Below are 23880 nucleotides of genomic sequence, written 5' to 3'. Positions count from 1 at the left end.
TCATTAAACGACATTATAACACACTTGTGGTCGATGTGTGAAATCACAGGGGACCTAGTTGTGTGCGTGCGTGTGCGCGAGTGTGTGTGTATGTGTACGCCTGTGAGCCTGTGAGCCTGTGTGTGCGTGCGTGCGTGCGTGCGTGCGTGCGTGCGTGCGTGCGTGCGTGCGTGCGTACTTGCGTGCGTGTGCGTGCGTACTTGCGTGCGTGTGCGTACTTGCGTGCGTACCTGCATGCGTGTGTGTATGTGCATACGCATGTGTGCATGCACCCATGTGCCTGTGAGCGCATATGTGTGCTGCTTCTGTGTGTGTGTGTGTGTGTGTGTGTGTGTGTGGTGTGTGTGTGTGTGTGGGGGGGGGGGGGGGTGTGTGTGGGGGTGTGTGTGGGGGTGTGTGTGTGTGTGTGTGCGCGTGCATGTGCGTGCACACGCGTGCACACGCGTGCATGCATGTTCAATATTTGCGTGTGCACCCATGTGCCTGTGAGTGCATATATGTGCTGCTTGCATGCGTGTGTGTGTGTGTGTGTGTTCGTGTTTGTGTGTGTGTGTGTGTGTTTGTTCTCAGAAAGCCATCTCACAAGAAGACAATACCACTTATTACATAATTCCGGGCCTCATTGGTTCTGTCCTGCAGCCCAGCATTGCGTTCGTTCAGCATTATAACTCCAGCATGGAAATTGAAAACACATTTCCATATAGGAGCCTTCTTCTTCCTTGGGTGCGTCTACTTCTTCTCGCTCATTGCAACAACACCCCCCCAAAAGAGAGAAAAAAAACCTGCATTTCATTTCAGAAAGTCTCTCCTCTGTCTTTGGGTGGTGTTGAGAGAAGTCTCTGGCTGGGAGGAGGAGGGGGGGTGGGTGGCGGAGGGGGCCGGGTGGAGGAACACCATGGGAATGTTTTTACAGGCTGACCTCTGATCTTCCTTCCAGTTACTGCAAAGGCTCCGAGGGCCCAGTGTCTGTCTGTGCTTAATTTTTTTTCATTCCATGGACCCCCAGTTTGATAATGCATTATTATTAGGCCATGTACGGACCCCCGTTTGATGCAATTCTTTATCTCCGGAACCCCCAAACTTCACTGTAAAAGTCCCGCAGTGTTAGTTAAACTCTGGGAGTGCACAAATGGAACCAAACAGACCCGTTTTGTGCACTCTCAGAGTTACAGACCTGCACATTTGGACCCTTTGGTGGAACCCGACCCGAACCCGTTCGTTAAGAGACAGTGCTCTTAAAGGAGAATTTTTTTTTTTGGTGAGATCTGACGTTCATAGTGACAGAACACTGTCCCAAAAAAAAGAAGAAAAAAAAAAAAAAAAAAACAGAAGTCTCGCTAGACGAGATTGAAATCTCGAGATTTCAATCTCGTCTAGCGAGTCTTCTGTTTTTTTTTTTTTTTTGGTTGCATAGTGTTCTGTCACTATGAACGTCAGATCTCAAAAAAAAAAAAAAAAAAAAAGCTATTAAAATATGTGATCTAACCTAAGGCCTATCCGCGCACCTTTTAAGCTGTGGCGGCTCAGGGGTGGAGTTATGAAAATGTTCTACTGTACCATTCATCCTAAGATATCATAACGTCATAGAAAAGGTAAGAAAACTTTAGTCCAAAATTCTCCTTTAAGGTCAATACATGCTCCTTTTGACATTCCGACGGGCTTCGGACTAGTTTCGAAGAGTTCTGAGAAAAAAGTTCTGAGAACTCCCGTCAAAAGTTCTTGAATAATGACGTCAAATTGTGGCTGTATCACCTCCCTTTCCGAGAACTTGGGAAGGAGCATGTATTGGCCTTTACACACAGTCGGCGGGTTACCAGAACCAGAGACTTGGGGGGGGATATCGGTGACAGTGACAGACACTGCGGGAGGAAACTGTATTGTAAACAGATAAGGCTTATCATCAAGCATTCTGGAGACACAACAAGAAGAGAAGAGACAGCATTTCTTCGTCAAACTCCCCATTGCAGTCAGAGCTGCAGACTCACTCCCAGTTTTCTGACTCGCCTCTTCAGAAGCCTCTCACTTCACCCTGTACCCCTTCTCATCACCTTTTTTATATGTTTTTGAGCGGTGTAGCCGCTCCTATAAGTGGGGTTGGGGTCGCTGTACTGTGATTGGCTGATAAGTATTCATACCCTTTGCGCAGTACTTTTTGATATATATATTTTTTTTTAACATGAATTTCCAATGGGCACAAAGCATTTTCAGATGGGGGTCAAATATATATAAATTATATTGGGGGTCCTTGGCACAAAAAAGTTTGAGAACTACTGCCCTACAGTACGGTTCTCTCTGAATGTGATTATTTACATTTAACACGTGCAAGTCGCTCTGGATAAGAGTGTCTGAATTCAGAATGAAATGAACTGAAAGTAATGCAGTAGGCAGACGGACGGGGCCGTACACCCGCGCGGCCTGGCCGTAAACAACCGCGGCCACGCTGACCTTTTCACCAAGAAGCTGTTTTTTAGTTTTTCGTTCGTTTCAAGCGGTTCTGCAGAGGTACGAGGCTTTTCTCCAAGAGTGATGAGAAGCCATGTAAGGCCACAGTTCAGATATAGCCTCTAGGCACAAATGTGGCCATGAATTTTAACACTGCACACACACACACACACACATACACATACAGCAGAGGTGGTGCGGTACAGTAGATGACCCCCCCGCATACACACACACGCACACACGCACACGCACACGCACACACACACACACACACACACACACACACACACACACACACACACACACACACACACACACACACACACACACACACACACAGTGTCTCTCTTTTTTTTATTTGTGACTCGTCCGGTCAGGTTCAAATGGGGTTTGTTGTTGCTTGGAAGTAATAACGTGTGGTGGAGGCTATTTTGCACAAACATATGAATACAGATACAGAGAGATTTTGGCTTTTGCTGACCTATTATCCTGAAACACTTCTAGACATTGAGGGAAATGTCAGCTCTCTGTTGCAGGAAATAAAAAGTAAAAATGGCAAAATATGACTTCAAAGTTTTCCAAGGAACACTCACATTCGCATCTGTTGATTTAGGTTTAAACAAATCCCATCTAAGTCCTGTTTAATAAGGTTATTGTTTCCCCAATGAAACTTTGTGACCTGTAATTTCTGGTTGTTTTGATAAACTGGAGGCTGGGGTCTCATATTATGTGCTTTATAAGCAGCTGATTTCCTGTTATGATAATTAATACACTTGTTTGAGTTTCCTCAAACAAAATGGCTCCCTGTGTTTTGCACAAGGAAAGTCTAGGAGAATGCAATAATGAACACACAGACGTTCGGGAACTCCCAACAGATAAAACGTACTCCCACTCAATTATTATCCCAGTTCTTCAAACTAATCACTTCTACAGTTGCCATAAAATGCATGCCGCCAAGACGTGCATGCATGCACATACGTACACATCGATTTGTGTTCATGTATGCAGCCCATACACGTGCGTGTGTGTGTGTGTGTGTGTGTGTGTGTGTGTGTGTGTGTGTGTGTGTGTGTGTGTGTGTGTGTGTGTGTGTGTGTGTGTGTGTGTGTGTGTGTGTGTGTGTGTGTGTGTGTGTGTGTGTGTGTGTGTGTGTGTGTGTGTTTGTCTGTAGGCTAAGACTTTCTCCTTAGTAACAGGCCCCTGTCGTTCTTGTCCAAGACAGCTGCAGAGCCCCGGTCTCTTCGCCAGATCCCTCGTTGCCAAAACCTTATTCCCAGATTCCTAGATTTCCACTAACCAGCTTCCCTAATCGGCCACGGATCTCCATGTCATGTCGTTGGATGACTGATTTATGCCCCTGAGAGTTATACGAAGCGGTTGGGTGTTTCAGAATCACACTCATAACACCCTCTCGTTTAAAAAAAAAAACGCTAATATTTTTGACAGAATCTCTCTCTCCCTCTCTTCATTCCTCATTTACGAGTACCATGGACTATTCGAGGCCAGCTGGAAGCCCGTCCGCCATGTCCGTCTGTCCCGGTTGAACTCGGCCACAGCGCACCGTTCCGTCATCGCACACACACCTGCGGAGAAAGGTGGTTGCTGCTTCTCGTCACAGACATGGGATCAGCTTACCGTGTACCGACGCACACTCGCCACATTTACTATGGGCTAATGCTGACAACAGACCAGTGGTGCTGTGGGTGTGATGCCCCCCCCCCCCCCAAGGCTGTAGCCTTGGTCCTAGTAACCCCAATGAGCTGTGCAGCTGTGGGCCAGCGTTGGATTACCAGGCCATGGTGAATGACAAGAGCAGGTTGGGGAGGGGAGGGGAGGGGGGGGGGGGGGGAGTGAGTAGGGTGGGGGGCAGACGGACAGACAGACAGAGGTGCACAACAAAAAACACATCTAATTACCTCGCCACAGCGGATGGAATGAAACGCTACTGTTTCGTCTGTATGTCTCTGTTTTTGCATGAACAAGCACGGTACATGATCATTTAACACATTGGGTTTCATTTGTACATGAATACATAAATACATACTGAGGATTTGAGCGTGCGTGCGTGCGTGCGTGCGTGCGTGCGTGCGTGCGTGCGTGCGTGCGTGCGTGCGTGCGTGCGTGCGTGCGTGCGTGCGTGCGTGCGTGCGTGCGTGAGATAGAGATCAAGCTAAGAAGAAAGAGATATGCACTGACAATGAAAACTAATTAGCTTCCTTTTTTTTTGCCAATTATTTTTAACCCTTTTCTCTCCCAAATTAGTCATTATGCCAATGAACTCCTGCCACTTTTTTTAATTTTTTTCTTTATTTACCCAGGGTAGTAGCTGAGCACAAGTGCTCATTTTCAGCAACGCCCTGCACATACTGTAGAAACACTCAGACAGACAGACAGACACAAAACTGCCACTGCTGTTGTATGTGTCCTACTGACTCACCTGCCAGTAAGGAGCATCGACCGAGAGAACTTATGTATGTTGTGCAGCAAATATCCCCCCCCCCCCCTCCGAAACACGGGCAGTAGTGTTCGTATAGATGCTCTGCAAGCCAGATGCACTGTGGTGGATTGCTGTGGTGGAGAGTAACTAAGTGCATTTACTCAAGTACTGTAAAGTAAAAAAAATTCCAATTTTCAGTACTTTTACTTCTACTCCACTACATCTCAGAGGCAAATATTGTACTTTTACTCCACTACAATTATTTGACAACTTTAGTTACTAGTTACTTTGTAGATTTTGATTATTATTACAAAACACACATTATCCAGTTCAGCCCTATATACATTTCAGCCATTTGAAAATAGCCGATCTACAAGCTCACAATGATCATAATGCGAAGTATTATGAGCTTATAGATCTGCTATTTTCAAAAGATTTAAAAAAACATTTTATACATTTGAAATCTTGTGAAGTGGCACATTCTGCATAATGAGTACTTGCTGGTACTTTAGGTTCATTTTGATATCACAACTTTTGTAATTTTACTCAAGTACATTTTTAATTCCGGACATTTACTTGTAACAAAAGCTAGTTAGCATTTAAACAGTAAATACATTTGTACATATGTTTGTCACAAAATCCCAAGGCACACGCCACCAGTGAGGCTCAGCCGACACCTTTCGGGGACCACTGCAGTCACGCCAAGACCCTGATGTTGTATTGTATGATAATCCATGGACGTCAGGAGAACAAATGACTATTTTCCTATTGACATCATGTTCTCCCTCATGACCATTATGCGTTCTGGAATAATTGTGAATCCTGCAGCTGTGTGTATCTTTACTCTAATGGGGTTATTTTCAGGTTATAAGCCCATATGACGAATGATTACTGTACTTGATGCATTGCGCTTCTGCACGCATGCGGCTCAAATGATTTGCAGCACCAGTTCATTGTTGACATACTGTGATGGGGGAAAAAAAAGAAGAAGAAGTAACTTCTTTGCCACTGGTTCTCAAAAGTGGGGTCCGGGGACCCCCAGGGGTCCTTGAGGGGGTTCCAGGCGGTCCCCAGCAAAAGAAGTATGACGTCAAAGTCAGTTTGACCACTTTAGACCTATTACGTCAGCTATTTGAAAATAGCCGATACTGCAAGCTCACAACGTGTTGTAAGCTTGTAGATCGGCTATTTTTTGTAAACATTTGGAATATCTCTCAAACTTGGCACAAAATGTTTTGCCTACAGAAAAGGGTTGTGCTCAAAATATTGAATAGCCAAATATGAATCGGTGATGCCCATATTGTATTGTGTTGTATCGACAGGCCTGTATTGCAATGTTTGTTTTATTTGAGTTTTTAACGACTTAAACACTGTATACTTTGTTGACCGGGGTCTGCCAGGGCTGTATGCTTGGCCCACTCCTTATTTCCTTCCAGCCCAAATCTCTAACGGCTAACAACTCACAAAGCATCACGTTGCGACACGTTGTTGATCGACAATTTTTGTCATGTGTTCACCTATTATCCCTCTGCAGTGTAGAGGCAGAAAGAAGTGAGAGGAGAACAGAGAGGACATGTCACCCTCAAAGACCTCAACGTACTGTACTTAAGTGCACTTTTGAGGATTTTTTTTACATTACTGGAGTGTTTCCAATTTTCAATACTTTATGCTTCTACTCCACTTCAAAAATATTGTACTTTTACTCCACTACAATTATTTGAGAACTTTAGTTACTATTGTAGATTTTTATTTGTATTACAAAACACACAAACCACTTCAGCCCTATGTATATTTCGACCATTTGAAAATAGCAGATCTTCAAGCTCACAATGCGTCGCGATGCGACGCATTGTCAGCTTGTAGGTCAGCTATTTTCGAAAGATTTTGTATGCATTTTAAACTTGTCAAATGGGACCTTCTGCACAATGAGTACTTTTACTTTTGGTACTTTAAGTATATTTTGATGCCGTTACTTTTATCCTTTTACTCAAGTGCATTTTTAATACTGGACTCTTACTTAAGTAACAAATGTGAGTACTTCTTCAACTATAGTACTGCAGAACAGGTACCATGGATGACCTTTACACTAAAGCAAAGGGGAGTGTGTAGCATTCTTTGTGGAGATATCTCAGAACGTCTAAGAGCAGACTAAACAGAATTGATGTCTGTAGCACCGACTGTTATTCATAGTTTCTCTCTAGGATCTTGGCGTTTATTCCAGAGACACCTTGTTGCTGTTCTGAGGGCATCGCACAAAGCAAGGCTTTTTTTCCCTGTGCTGTGGTGCAGTATAACAAGCCCTGATCCAACACATACACAGTGGTGGAAGAAGCACTGAGATGTTTAACTTAAAGGGATAGTTCACCCCCCAAATTACTTTTTTTTCCTATCGATTAGTCACCCCATGGAGACTTGAATTCATGGATATTTTTTTTGTTTTTGTCGCATTCCTAAGCCAATAATTTGGTGACCGGCAGCGGTTCCGGTAGGAGACACAAAGACTCTCCTTCTTCGTGTCTCCTACCGGAACCGCTGCCTTCCGGTCCGCTGTCCGATTTGCCTCTGAGATCCTGAAAAGTGTACTTAAGTACAGTACTTGAGTACATGTACTTAGTTACTTTACACCAATGCACATACACACACCTCACACATGGACCCGTCTAGGGGGGGGGGATGGGATGGCCGTTTCCTAGAATGAACTATTCTGGCATCCCTGTGGGGATGGAAATGGGTCTTGTGGTTGTTCTTTTGAAACCGGCAACGAATGGTTTTCATCCGTTTTGAAAATCCGTCCCCTGTGTCACAGTGAGATAACAAAGCCATTTACAGAGACTTTGTGACCTCAGTGGTCAAACCCTCAAACCCACACGGGGAACATAAGTCTGTATAGTTCCCTGAGCGTGGCTATATACCTCGCCGTAAGACGCGCAGCACCACAGACTGCAATCTCAGGTCAAGCTTAACCACTTAAAACCCAGTGGTGAAAAGTAACTAAGTTTACTCAAGTACTGTTACTTAAGTACAATGTTGAGGTACTTTGACTGTACTTTTACTTACTACTCCACTAACATATCAGAGGCAAATATTGTACTTTTACTCCACTACAATTATTTGAAAACTTTAGTTACTAGTTACTTTGCAGACTTTGCTAATTATTACATTATAAAACATACATTAACCACTTTAGCCCTATTTTATACCTAGGCTATTTGAAAATAGCAGATCTACAAGCTCACAACACGTCGCGATGCGACGCGTTGTGAACTTGTAGATCTGCTATTTTCAAACATTTTAGTACTTTTACTTTTGGTACTTTAAGTACATTTTGATACTTGTTTTAGTTGTAACAGAGTTCTTCTACATTGCAGTATTAATACTTTTACACATTTGAGTACTTTTTCCACAACTGCTTAAACCCTACACTTCGTTGAACGGTGTCCCCCAGGGCTCTGTACTAGGCTCCCCTTATCCCCCCCCCACACACTACACCAAATCTCTTCGCCGAAAATAGGCGATCTACAAGCGTATATGTGAGCTTACACTGTGGATCTGCTATTTTTGCTGAATGCTGGCCCCCAAAAATAGGGACACATGTGGTCAAAGGCCCCATGCTGTCCGCATCTTATATAGCCATTATCATTTTCCACTTTTTTTTAATTTGTTGCACGATGTTGGCTTTTTAAACCTTTGCAAGCCCACATGGATTTATGAGGCTTCTGTTGACTTTTCGTTGTCACGGCTGAGGTTTTTTAAATACCCTTTTGGATCGGATTGTGTCGTGCTATGTGGCAGTCTCTGTGGGTTTGAATACTTTCTTAAATATCACATTTTCACATATCTAATCCTGCCTGAGTCCCGTCCTGTCGACTCCAGTGGAAATGATTCTCCCTGGCGCACTGCAGTAAATGACCCTGTGACAAGCACAAACAGCGTTGCCAGATTCTGCGAGAGATACAAGCAACCAGGTCTATGAAGACAAGCCCAAAAGGGGCGAGTATTAGGCCACATGAGCACTTTAAACCTATATGCAGCGGCTTTTTGAAAATAGCCGATCAATTTTTTTTTGTATATTTGGAATATTTTTACTACACAAATCTTGTATGTAAAGTCCATTCCTCCCCATTCCTTTGTTAATTCAAACAAAGGAATGGAGAGGTTGGTGTGTTGGTCGAAGGGTGCTGGCAGGCAGGCAGGACAGGTGAGTATGGTAATAGAACAGGAGAGAGGAGTGAGTCACGAGGAGTACACGAAACAAGGTTCAAAACTGTAGCACAAGAAAACAACTAGGACTGAATTAGCTGGCAAAATGCGTTACCACACACTGGAAGTTTGTGAAACGATCTGGCACCGCATGGAGAGAAGACCATGGCTTTATAGACTGGAGGTGATGAGCTGATGGCAGACAGGTGAGGGAGATGAGGGAACTGGAAACAGGTGTGCCAAGCAGGGAGCTGGAGGCCACGCCCAAAACACACGCCCACTCACAAAGACAAAGACACACACACGCACGCACGCACGCACACACACACACACACACACACACACACACACACACACACACACACACACACACACACACACACACACACACACACACACACACACACACACACACACACACACACACAAAGACAAACACAAAGACACTGACAGAGACTGTGACAGGACCACAATGGCAACAAGCACTCAGGGCTTTTTTGTGTTATCCTTCTAGTATTATTGTATAAATGTACCTCTGTACGTTTTGCAAACTGTTAATAAAGTATTCAATTAATCAATCAATGCACTTAAAAAATAAGCCAAAAAAACTAACCGCAACCCGCAAACTACCAATATTTACAAGAGACTTTACAGAAGAACAAGCCCAAAGTCGCTTATAATAAGCAGACATGGCAACACGTGAGCGCACACATACCTCTTGGCATATTTAGAGCGGAAAGCAACTGGGATGTGCTATTGTGAGTTAACAGCTTTTTATAGTGGGAAGAAATGCCGAGCAAATATCGAAAGCTATAATAAAGAGCTTCTTGAACGTGAAACCTCTTTAAGAATAGCACTCTGACCCAGATGGGTCCAGGTTCAGACACATCACCGGGGCCAGTTGAGTGATGATGGCAATTTAATAGTGGAAGCCATATCTAGCAGTCTCACTAGCTGACCAAGCTGAAGTGGTACTGTACCCTGGTCAGCTGGCCTGGGATTATTACAGAACAAAGGTATTGAAATGAATAAGAATAATCATATCGTTGCTGTCGGGCAGAAACCACTTATCTCCATATTTTTTCGTAAATTAACAGCCTACTTGATCACACTCTAGTGTCACACAAAAGGATCAAAAGTAGCAGATCTGCAAGCTTGAAACAGAGCTTGAGTTTTGAGCTTGTCGATTGCTACTTTTGCTACTTTTGAATTTTAATTTGAACAGTTTTGGACATAATGAGGTTTCCACCCGACAGAGACGATATATTATTCAGTCAGATAAGTTCCAAAAATCGCACCACTTTACTGTAATTCAGCCTTTAAAAACAGGCAACTCTTATGTCATACCACAATATCTAATACATCCTAGGTGATATAGTCTCATATCACAATATCAATATACAGTAATGACATTACATGTCAACCCATAGCTTAATACTATTATTTATGTCTCTCATCTCATTTGATATTTGCTTTGCCTACCTTATTAGTGTGTGTGTGTGTGTGTGTGTGTGTGTGTGTGTGTGTGTGTGTGTGTGTGTGTGTGTGTGTGTGTGTGTGTGTGTGTGTGTGTGTGTGTGTGTGTGTGTGTGGGGGGGGGTCTTCTGGTATTATGGAATTGACACGTAAACTGATTCATGTTATAACCTCACCTACTCTTGCATCCTGCTGCACACAAACACAATAGGTCGGCATTTCCAAACATAGATATAAAGTTTAGGGAGTCTTGTACCTCACCTCAGCTCATCATGATTTTACTGGCACCTTAATTGTATATGGTTACTTGGAGAAAGGGTCCTCACCCAGCAAGCATTGCAGGTCACACCCATCGGTGCTCAAATAGCAGATCTACAAGCTCACAACGCGTTGCATTGCTCACGTGTTGTGAGCTTGTAAATCTGCTATTTTCACTATCGCTAATATTATGGAAAATCTTTGATTTTTTGTGGGATTCTTTCTTCAATACAGCAATGCATTGGTATGAAAAATAAAATGTTCTTTGTAATTTGCACTTTCGTGCAAGTATTTTTAAGGAACAAGTACTCCAGTACTTTAACTCAAGTGCAAATTTGACCGGGCAACTTTCACTTTCACAAATATCTGACTGGTATCTATGACTCAAGTACTGGGAGTACTTGAGTCCACCACTGGTTGATTGGACCCTATAACAACATGAATATATTGCCCCAGCACTGCATGCTCGTAGGAAGTATTTTAATGACTTTCTCGTTGCATCTAAATAACCTCCCCAAGTGTCGCTGTCACTGTGCGGCCGATACACAGTATGTGCAAATTGGTCCAATTGCGGCGATCTCCCCTCCTGCGTGGTTCCTCTGCACGCTGTGTAAAGAAATATTGAGGTCTGCGGCGATGGCCCACAACCCATTGTTATTTAGACATGCTATGGTTTAAACTTTATGGGATCATTACTTTAAACGGTATGAGTGAGTATGGGTTTGGAGAAGATTCATGAACCCAAAGTTACACCCTTTTGGGTAGATGAGTTCAGTTTCTGGAAATCGGAAAGCGCACTTGATGACCGTGCATGCATGCATGTGCGCACGCGCGCGTGTGTATATATAGTGCATTTGCAAGTGTACAGCAGTGTGGGGCAATGTGGGGTCCCGGGGACCCCCATGGGGTCCTTGATGGGGCTCCAAGCGGTCCCCAGCACAATGATTGATACTTAGGAACCAGGTGGACTCTTATAGACCTGTAACTCTGACAGTGTATAAAAGGAACCAAATGGACCCTTACGGGTCCATTTGGTTCCTTTTATACACTGTCAGAGTTATGTGTGCTAATGCACACCAAACTGGGGGTTCTTTAAAGGACAACTTTGTTTTTTTACAACCACGGTTTATATTTTAGCTTGTAATTAAAGTAAATAAAAGATGATTGTAATTTTTTTTTCATTTACTGCCTTCTATAGTTTTAGCAATTTTCGCAATCTTTTTTTCAGTGGGCGGGGCATTCGGGCAGGTGGCTAAATATGTCTTTTTTTGTACACAATAACTGTCGATTTATTATTATTTACAGTAGCTCCTCTAGCCCCCAATAACTCACATCTGGCCATCAAAGACCACGGGACCTTTTTTATTGTGTAAAAAAAGACATTTAGCCACCTGCCCAAATGCCCACGCCCACTGTAAAAAAGATCGCGAAAATTGCTAAAGCTATAGAAAGCAGTAAATGAAAAAATGTTTTAACACTCACTCATCTTTTATTTACTTTAAAGATTTCATGACGTTCAGTTTTACCACACATTAAAAGTTTTAACAAAAAAATCCATTCCATTGATCCAAGGCAGGCGTTTTTCTCTCACATTTCTAAAGCCTTTTCAACTGCAATGAAAAAAGAAATCTTTGCCTGCGGGTGTCGCTGTTGAGGGATTTTGCCTGTCAATCATCGCCTCTGCTCCGCCCCCCCCAAAGGAAAGGATAGGGGAGGGGAGGGGCGAGGAGGAGAGTGGGCGGGATTAATGGGCTGTGACTTCACTGCCGAAGGACCAAGCTCAGATTACTTTTCAGCCTAATTATTCAGACCACAGAAATTCCACTGAATGTTCAAAGTTCAGATTTTTTGGGTGTAATTGAGGTCATAAAACCCCCCAAAAAACATAAAAAATAAAAAAGTGAAAATGAATGTCATAGAACCTTTAAGTAGCGGCTAAAACATAAACCTTGGTTGTAAAAAAACAAAGTTGTCCTTTATATTAAAAAGGTTTGACAACATCTATGCATGTATAGACTTTTTGTCGATGTGAGCATCAGTGTATGCACAAACCTGAAGAGTGTGTACTATTAAGGCTATTATGCATTGTGTAATGTTAGTTTATATTTAGACACAATACAGGATAAGAATGCTTATCTCAGCAGTAGTGGCTGTGTGGAGCGGTGAAGCAGTGAAATGAATATACAGTACAGTAAGCCACAGAGCTCACAACCACCACTGTCTGTATATGGGCCATAAATACAGCAGCACAATTATGGTTTTAAAACGCTGGCATAATTAGTGGACCTACAGACGCTGCCATTCATTCATTCATTCATTCATTCAACATACTTAAAGGACCACTTCACCTATCTTCATGTAATAGGTTCTCACTAATGCTGTGCCAGTTCAGAAAACCGCCTACCAGTGACATCGTCGATGGGGAATCCAAGCTTTTTATTTATTTATATTTCTTATCCCACGATTTTTCTAACCCATTTTTTCACCCAGTGCCAATTGCCTAAGCTTGCAATTTTGGGCGCTACTCTCCCTCTGCCAGCCTGGGGAGAGCTCCGAACTGAGCTCATGCTTCCTTCAATGCACGAGGAGTGAGCAGGCCGCTTCTTATCACCCGACAGGAGGGAGTATCCACGGTAGGACATGGAAGGAACACGTTATTCCAACCAGTTCCTTTCCCCCCCTTTTTGTGAGGGTACCTACCCTACCAGTGACATCGTTGATGGGGAATCCAAGCTTATAGAAACTGGAGGCTTTCTATTCCTGCAAAGTTATTGTTCTGGCATTAATTAAATAAATTAGACACGGAGTGAATAGACAAAAATGGTACCATTATAATGAGCATTTGTGAGGACCAATTATATGAAGATAGGTTGAGAATGGGTGAAGGGGTCCTTTAAGATTGTCAGAGAAATCCTCGAGGGTGACCCTCATTTACACAATCAACAAACAGAGTAAGTTAAAACAGTTACAGACAGATAATGGACCGTTATACATTCCTAAATGGTCCAGGAGGTATAAGGGTATTCACGTCATGCTAATGGAGTCTGCTGCACAAATGCTAAAAGCAGTCTTTCCCAGACCAGACCTGGCACGACGAGGTACCTGAAGAACCAGCTATAGTCACTGGAGCGAGTTAAAAATGGACCTCGGTTCCCAATGCTAGCTCTGACAGGAACTATGTGAACCGTGCGGTGCTGTGAAACGTATTTCACGCTTTCTTTCTGGATTTGTTTCCATAAACTGCGGCTCGATTTCAGATAGTTGTGGGACTAACCCTGAGTTCTGGGAACCCAGAACTCAGGGTTAGTCCCAGAACTCAGGGTTAGTCCCTATTTATTATGAATAGTTTTTATAACGTAGCCTACCTTCCCCTTCAGGGGTGTGTCTGGTTATAATGAAACATAAACAAAAAACCATCGCATAACTTCACAGGTTCTGGAGAATTTCAGGTTGTGGAAGGTTCTGGGTTATCCTTCGTAGTCAAAATGAGTCAATAGATGTGATATGGGATGGTAATTTTCAAACCAGTGCTTTATAGTTATACTGTACATATATTACCAAGATGTGTATCAAATGGGAAGGGCATAGTGCAATGTGCTGCTGTGTGCTGCCATTTGTGGTACAGTGCCAGTGAGTGGAACTGTGTGGTGACTTTCAGTATACCACGGTACATGGCGCACAATTAAAATGGCTGCACCTGGGTGTCTGTTGGCTCAGCCAGCTAGTGCACAGACCACGGTGTGATGCAGAGGACACGGGTTTGAATCCGACCGCCGTCTTGTCTTACATGTCTCTCGTTTCTCTGCCCTTTGGTTTCCTGTCTCTCTCTAAGGACCGATTTGAAACAATGTATAAAATGCCAAAACTAATTTGTATCTTTTTATTTTTATTAATGGCTGCATCTGTACAGTACCATAAGCATGTTTTATTACTAAAGCTACTGTACTCTATTATACCGTGTACTTATTTTTCTTTGCCTCTCTTTGTTTGACAACAAACCCTTGATTTGTTAGTCTCATTGGACAGAACATGCCCAGTGATGTCACACTAGCTAAACACGCCGCGCTAAACATGGTGTTGTGTAAACCGACAATAATAGACAAGCCAACCGTTATCATCTCATGCTTAATTTATAGGCTACGGCAAAAGAAAAAAGTCAATCAAAATGCTTTTGCAGAAGTCAAACCGTGTTTATCTTGAAACCCGTTCGTTCATGAATATCCAGCTCGACTGAAAACACTGTTCTCTGCCGGAGTTAACAGGTTGCAGGCAGAATCGACATAAACAAGCGCTGTCCTCAGGATTACATGCCTTTCTGGGAGTGTGAGATTCACAGTTGACAGCGTTTGAAGGGTCCCTCGACCACGTCTCAGAGCTTTCATCGCTGAGCGGGAGAGACGCGTCCACATGATTAATAGATATATGGTTACTAAAGCGCTATTATGAAAAGTGCAGGAAATATTTGTCTGTCCTGTCTTGGAGGAGGATCAAGCGTGATTGATGCTTTGATCTTTTCTGATGTTTCACTGAGCAGAACCATGCAGTTCTCAGGTTCAAACCACATCCAGATTCCTGACTTTTTTCTTTTCTTTTTTTTCTTTTTGCCTCGTAGCGTCGACCAACCACGCTGCTAAGACTAGCACGCTAGCTAGCTGAAAAACCACATTAAAGTCATTAGAGTCCTTATCAGAAGTGCCACAGCTAATGAGCAAACCAAACACGAGCTCCGATAGACTTAAAACGCTAGCAGTGTGTGTACTGAATTCAATCTGTGTGTCTTTGTACTGTAAATCTGAAAATCTATCCTTTTCTGGACCACGGCCAAACTAAATACAGATCTGGAGATGAGGGTACACATGAGTGTATGACACACACACGCACACGCACACGCACGCACGCACACACACACACACACACACACACACACACACACACACACACACACACACACACACACACACACACACACACACACACACACACACACACACACACACACACACACACACATGCACACACGCACACACACACACACACAGAGCTCCGGGCCCAGAGGGGCTGGTTTGGTGTTCTTGTGCTGCTCTGTGAGTGATGTCCTGGGGGATGCGGAGAGGCAGAGAGGGGGCCTGAGCTCCTCCGTTACTCTTTTGTTTACACTGATGCTTTCCAGATGCTCGCCAGTGATCGGAGCGCTGCGGAACGCCGTGGAGCGCCGGCCCCAGCGGATCGCGGGGGCCCGGTGCCAGCAAATCAGGATTAAGGGCTGCTTGCTATCTGAGATACTTGGAAAACATGGCCTTTTAGCTTTGTAATAACTTGAGAAGAGGATGCAGGAGCCAAAGAGCTGCGTATTTTTTTTCGGAAAAGTGATTATGAGTAATCAGCGCGCATGCTGCGGTCTTACACACGAAAACATGGCCGATGAACTGTCTTCTTGCTCATTGAGGTGTCACATTTTGTGGCGGAAGACCGTGAAATTCATGGACAAGCAATCATTTAATAAATTCAAGCCTCTATTTCACTAACGTGCAGGCTTGGATTGCCTCTGATTGTAATTAATGTGCTTTACTAACTTATTTGATCTGCTTTGAATTAGGGCTGCAACTATCGTTTATTTTCTTAGCGATTCTTTTATTGATTACTTTTGTGATTAATCGCAAAGCGCTTTTTTCATTTTTTAAAATCTATATCACATATTGATTTGATTAACCATTCAAGTATTTATACTTTATCGTACAGCCAGGGGCGGATTTACCCCATTCGTAGTGCCCGGTGCTACGACCCGTTTCGGTGCCCCCCGGGGCCGTTTTGTCAGCGGGGCGCGGGGGATGATGCAGTGTGGAAAATTGACGCTTCACCGGCGCGTTTCACCGTTTTCGCGCTTCTTCTGCAGCCTTTGCATCTATACGTCGGCGCTCTTGTGGCCATAATTGAGTTTTCTTTCACTTTCTCCCCACCATTTGGTGCCCCCCCAAGGTTGGTGCCCTGTGCTGCAGCACCTAAAGCCCTTCCATTAAGCCGGCACTGCGCACAGCGTTATTGTGCAAAAACTGTGAAAATAGACAATGCGTCGCTTGTAGATGAACCATTTTTACTATTTTGATCTTTTAACATTTCTTAACTTTTCGTTTATAATGATATGCCCAAAATAGGGATATAATAATCGAATATGAATATGTTATAACATTTTTGATCAACAATAACAAAAAAATTACAATCGATCGACGATTAGTTTGCTAAAACAGGGGGTTTTGTGCCTTAATTCGTATTGTCCGCGGGAGGTCAGCCCGTCCCCATGCACAACTCCATTTGGAACGGATTGTTTTTTCTAGACAGAGGTACATTGTGAGAGAGAGAGAGAGAGAGGGCATATTTATCACTTTAACTGCACACCTGTTGCTCCCGTCACTTTCAGCCCCATGCAGCCACTTTTCTTCACAGGCATTAGAAGGAGACAGCTGCAACCGAGAGAACCGTCCAGAGAGAGAGAGAGAGAGAGAGGGGGAGAGGGGGATAGAGAGAGAGAGAGAGAGAGAGAGAGAGAGAGAGAGAGAGAGAGAGAGAGAGGGGGAGATAGAGAGAGAGAGAGAGGGGGGTTGAGGGAGAGAGAGATCACAGGGTAAGAGTGAAAAAGAGAGAGGGGCTCAGGAAACAGTGGACTTATTTAAATCTTGCGTTGCATGGTGGGATTGATAAACAGGCCCCCACCCATAATGCACCTGGCTGAGGATCTGGCGTGGGATCGTGCCGCTCGGTCCAACAGCGGAAACGGTCAAATACAAAAAATGCTTGTTTGGGTGGGCAGTGGGACCCAGCTGAGGGGCTGACAGGATGATTCTTGTGAGGGGGGGGGGGGGGGGGGGGGTTGGGGGGGGGTACTTAAAGCAGTGGCCATCTGCATGCCCCGAGTTGGCCCCCGATCCAGTCCCTGAGTGGGCTAGCTGGCTGATGACTGCGGCCCCCAGGACAGATCTGCACTTCTTTTATTCAGTGGGTGCTGTGATGTCATGCAACAAGGCCACCAAGTGCATTTAAAGCTAGTGGTTTTCAACCTTTTTCATGCCAAGGACCCCTGAATTGATATACATTTGGCCGCGGACCCCGATCTGAAAATGTTTTGTGCCAGGGACCCCCCAGAAGAGAAGATTTGAGTAAAAAATGTTCGCTTTAAAAATATACATATATTCAGTGCACAAATGCACACATTTTCAAGATTTTTCAAAAACAGCAGATCTACAAGCTCATAGCCCGGCACCGAGTGCCGGGCTATGAGCTCGTACATCTGCTATTTTGATCTGAAAATATGTTGTGCCAAGGAAGGACCCCCATAAGAGATTTGTGTTGTTACATTTGTTTCCCCCAAAGGATATTCCAAATTCTTCTCATTCTTTTCAAGAGGTTTTGAAAATAGCAGATCTACAAGTTCACAGAGCTTGTAGATCGGCTATTTTCAAAAAGATGACGAGTGTAATACTGTACATACATCGTCTTTTAGAAAATAGACGATTATATAGGTTTACACCGTGGTTAAACTTTTGATGCTGCATTAGCTCATTTTGCTGCGGACCCCCTGGAGCTCCCTCAAGGACCCATGGGGGTCCCAGGACCCCACTTTAAGAACCACAGATTTAGAGATTCCTTCATCAGGTCACAGTACTGTATATTGACAGAGGAGTCGATAATGCCACTAAATTAAAGTTGTCAAAATGTTATGTGCAATGTGTGGCAGACATATAGATCAGATAGCATTTGTTGGATTTAAACTTCTCCGGTTCCTAGCTGATGTTTATCATATAGGTAATATAACACTAGACTAGACTTTACACTAGACTTGGTTTATTGTCACATGCCTCAAAAAGCAGGGCATTCCAGTGCAATGAAATACTACCTGCCTGGGTTACGTAACATAACTGTGATACTCAGATATTGTTATTTAATAACCCACCTCTCGTCTAGGTCAGTGGTATTCTCAAACATTTTCATGTCAAGGGCCCCTGAATTGATATGTATTAGCCCACGTACAGACCCTCATCTGAACATATTTGTTGCCAGTGACCCCATAAGAACATTTGTGTTGTTAGATTAGATTACAGAATTCTATTCTGTAGATGTACAGTAGCTGTAGCATTTTGATAGTAGGCTATATTGTTTCGACTGATGCTAGGTTCTTGGTTTACCGGTGATCCTAGTTTACTGAAGCACTACACTGTCTCTCTGCATTTGATGTATGCGTTTGGCTTACTGTAAGTAAAGGCCTTTGCAGACAGGGTGCGATTAGTCAATCAGTTTTTACTGCATGCGAAAAGACGCACAAATCGAACTGGGTTCGATTGGGAAAAAAAATGCATCGCCGCATCGCATCGCTGCACGGTAAATTGGGAACCGGTGTGCATGAGGTCATTGAGAACCATGCGTTCTTTTAAAAAATTATATTGTCAGTTTTTTCCGTGCGAAAAATCGCACCCTGTCTGCAAAGGCTTAAAGTCTGGATAAAGAGTGTCTGCTAAATGCCTAAATTGCAATTGCAAATTGTAGGTGGGGATTGCCAACCTATGATCTGAGTGAATAGTCATTCTTATACAGTACATTCTCTCATTTGATTTCCTTCAGGCTGGTGATAATATTATGGTGAAATGAACCACTTTCAACCTCCCTATTTTGGGTATGTTTGGAAAAGCATTTCCAAAAATAGCTAAAATGGCAGATTTACAAGCTCACACTGTTGTGATCTTGTACAAATTGAAATAGTGCTTAAAGAATAGTTCACCCAAAAAAATTACTTATTTTCTATCATTTACACAGCCCATGAAGCCTTGAATTCATGGAGACTTTTTTGTTTTTGACGCATTCCTGAGCCAACAATTTGATGACCGGGTGTATTTCCGGTAGGAGACACAAAGAGTCTACTTTGAGTCTTGAGTGATAAAAACAAAAAAATCTCCATGAATTCAATGCTTCATGGGGTGTGTGATTGATAGAAAATAAGTAATTTTTTGGGTGAACTACTCCTTTAAGTGGGTGAACTGTTCCTCATACTGCTGTGCCCCCCCCCCCCCACCACTGGTCTCTAGACTTCTAGGTGTGCCACAAGCGAGCCAACCCAGTGCATTTGCTATCACTACCTTGGCTATAAACAGCTAGCTAGTTGTATATTGTTCCTATATAAACACATGGCATTTCAACTTACAGGTGTAATGAGATGGTGAGCAGCTACCTGCTTCTCTTGGCTTTCACTCCCAGGTTCCGACACTCGTCTCACCACGGCAGCGTCCGCCTGTCTCTCGTGGCCAGCTCCCCACGACCCTCAGTCCGTCGCTCTGGCCAGTCCTGGCCTCTCAGTTTGCGACAGCGTTGCTATCGGTGTTCTTCCTCTTAACGACAGTCCAGATTTGACCCGGAGGATTTCAACCCATTAAGACCTGAGGCCGATTCTACAAATGCCTTCTAAATCAATCGTTCTTTCAAGATTTCGCAAACATTTTAAAAAATAGCAGATGTACAGTACTAGCATGACATCACACAGGTAGTTCAGACAGCCCGTGTTGAAGATGTGGAAAATGAAATGTAATGTTTAAAGCAGTTTAGGACACTTTAAGACAATAGGACAGTGACCATTGTCATCCCTGGCGTCATCCCTAATTAGTGGGATTGATCTCATCTGTGCTTATTAGGCAGACAGAGACACCTGCCTTCAGATCTGCTTTTGAATTGTTTGAACATGACATGCCAACATATTGTTCCACCTCCCTTTTCCCCTATTTTTTGTATTGTCAAGCCGTATAGAAAAAAATATTTTAAGTGCAAACTAAAGCATTTGTCCGACTCTATGATATTCGCACCGCCGCAGCCCATCTTGTGAAATGACAATAATAATACTTGGTACATCTGTCGGGTCAGGGGGCGAACCGTGACCTTCTGATTACCAGAGCGGCCTCTCTACCCACTAAGCTGTGCCAGCCACTCCAGTTAGCCTACTCTGCCTGGGGGTAAAAAACTGTTTGCAAACCAAAACACTACAATCTTTCTTTTACATCCTGCGTTGTCAAACTAAACATACACGTTTTTTTCCCCCCATCTTCTTGGTAAAAGGTAGGTTTATGTGTGTCAGTAAGGAGGCCTCACATCACTACAATCTCAACAGATGATAATATATAATTTTAATCAAACCTATTCCTCTGATCTGACATGGTATGTTTGAGCTTGACAGGGTCATGAGCTGGTCTGTATTTTCAGGGGGACTGCTCAATAATTCCGACATCCCCTTATTCCGACCGATAGGCTTAGTTATAATAGGGCCAGTCGGACCAATGGGACGTCGGAATAATGGGCTGTCGGAATATAATGACATTGCACCGTTTTTAGTGCCTACTGTCTACACACAGACAGTGGAGGAAGCCATGCAAAAGTACCAGCCTGCTCATTGGGAGCGGTTAGGGGTTCAGTGCCTTGCTCAAGGACAATTCAACATGCAGCCAGGAGGAACTGGGGATTGAACCAGGAACATTATGGTCAGCAGCCGTCTGCACTAACCCCTGAGTCACTGCTGCCATTTGAAACCCCATGCAAATGAACCAACTCACAATATTACATTCATTTCCCATTAGTTGCGGTTCAGGATGTTGTCTTTCCGAAGACCCTCCCAAATCGTTATTTCTCTCCCCTTTGTTTAATGCAAACATTAGGTGGCCTGTTCTGTATTATTTATGTATGACTGAGTTTGCCCATTTCTGGGCAAAAACCCCACTTCCCAAATTGAGACCAGAGAAGTGGTTACATGCAATTACTACCGACCAGTTTCAAAAAAGCCTCACAGTTGTTTTTACCAAACCAAATATCTTGTTTTCTCCTCGAATCGGGGAAACCACGAGAGGCGTGTCACGTTTACATGAAAATGAGCTTAAGTTGCAAAAGCTTTGCGAAACGTGTGAGCGATATGTCTCCTTGTATTCCCAGTCTGTGGTTTTGAGGCCCCAAATCAATGGTTGTTACTTTGGAGGTTTGCATAATACACGAATAATTCCCCCCAAAATCTATGAAATTCCATATCGTCTCTGTCGGGTGGAAACCTCATATGTCCAAAACTGTTACTTTTCAGGAATCAACTTCAAAAGTAGCAAAAGTATCAGATCTACAAGCTTGAAACGCGTCGCTTCGCGCCGCGTTTCGAGCTTGCGGATCTGCTACTTTTGATGCTTTTGTGCGACGCTGTAGTATGATCGAGGAGGGAGTTCATTTACGAAAAAACACACAAAGTTTGAATACGGAGATAGGAGGTTTCTGCCCGACAGCAACGATATCTATCCTACAACCTTGAAACAGTGGTCTCTAAAATTATGCTATTTTTTAGGTTTGGATTGGAAGGGAGATCTAATGTGAGACTCAAGGCTGTCTTAACCTCATCCTGGAGACTGGGGATTAAGGTTCAGGGTTTAGGTACTAGAGTCTGAGGCCGTGTAGTCTGTCGGTCATGTACTCTCTCCGTCTGGAATGCAACATCAACGCGGATGCATGAGCGTCTGCAAGGCTTCAAACAGCGGTCTGGGCTGGCTTTTTCCAGTGGTCAGTAATAGCCGTCTTTCGTATGATTTACGTTGGATCCGAATTTCGGAGAAAATGGAATTAGAAGCGCTGTTACGACACGCTAATATATTACGCTATATGTTACGCTAATATGTTACGCTAATATGATTTGCTGCAGTGCTGGAGTTGGAGTGGAATGCCAGAGCTGCGTACCTCTTAATGAAAGTAAAATTTATGGCAGGAACTTGCAGCACCTTAAGGTGCAGTAAGTTTTTGTTAACCCATCAAAACCGGGAAAGCATTTTAGATTTTAGCTATATACATATAGCAACATAAGTTTTTCAGAAAACAGAACCACAGGTTTAGAACCGTGGTTCCCGAAAATTGAAGATCTACAAGCTCACAGCGAGCTTGTATATCTGCTATTTTTGAAATGTTTTGAAATTGTTTTTTTACTTCTCTATGGGGGTCCCTGGTACAAAACCTTTGCAGATGGGAGTCCGCGGCCAAATACATATCAATTTGGGAGTCCTTGACATGAAAAAGGTTGAGAACCACTGCCCTAGACCACGATGGTACCATAAGAATCATCGCAAATGAACCGTTTATCTGCAGAAAGCCTGCATGCATCGTGTTGCTAATAACAGGGAAGAAAATCTCATTGTGCTTTAACAACCCAACGCATGTACCTTTAACCACTTACAGTAAACCCCTACAGCATATACATCGCTCACCGGGGTCCCCCAGGGATCTATACTTGGTCCTCTCCCCCCCCCCCTCTACACCAAATCTTTTTGCTGAAAATTGCCGATCTATAGACTTTAGATCTGTTATTTTCGCCAAATGTTAATCCTAGAATAAGGATGCTCGTGGGTCCTTGTGGTTAAAATCTACCCCCCCTCCAAAAAAACTAAACTAAACACAAGGACAGAAATGTCTCCACATTCCTTCTCATGATAATGAGTCCAATGCGTTGCAGTTGTGGCCATAGCTACAGTCCTCCAACCCCCCACTCTCTCTCTCTCTCTCTCTCTCTCTCTCTCTCTCTCTCTCTCTCTCTCTCTCTCTCTCTCTCTCTCTCGCTCTCTCTCTCTCTCTCAAAGTACTCAGATACTTTTACTTGAGTAAGCAAAGTAGTGATATACCACAATATAAATACTCTGGTACGAGTTAAAGGCCTGTATTCAGAATCTGCTTTGTGATTGACTACACATGAAGCATAGCGTTAGTTCATGCAGGACACGGAAGTCGTGCACGCCAAAGCTGATGTGAACATCAGCTTTCTATTCCCCATTCACAGTCAGATGGTCATTACGTCACTCACTCATACTCCAATCACAGCTCACACATTAGCAACAAGGTTCCTTTAAATACGGTTCGAATTCTCTAGGTCTCTCCTGGTCTTGCTGCCTGACCACTTTACTAAGCTGCCTCCTCCACCCCAGCCTCCACCTTTTTGATTATAGTCTGGCATAGGCTCAAATACTTGTGATTATCATGTATATCTGCTTGTTTTAAGTCTGCATAAGCTACAATACTGGTGATTA

The 23880-nt window shown here is 43.6% G+C and overlaps 1 protein-coding gene across 1 annotated transcript in view; it reads left to right on the top strand.

Annotated features, from left to right (window-relative positions):
- Positions 1 to 23880, top strand: part of zcchc24 (zinc finger, CCHC domain containing 24) — an 84024-nt gene that overhangs the window by 33396 nt on the left and 26748 nt on the right. The window lies entirely within an intron of this gene.

The sequence above is a fragment of the Gymnoscopelus braueri genome, assembly GCF_963280865.1.
Source record: "Gymnoscopelus braueri genome assembly, chromosome: 14".
NCBI lineage: Eukaryota > Metazoa > Chordata > Actinopteri > Myctophiformes > Myctophidae > Gymnoscopelus > Gymnoscopelus braueri.
Note: the sequence above shows the minus strand (reverse complement) of the source record. Positions and strands in the feature narration are given on the sequence as shown.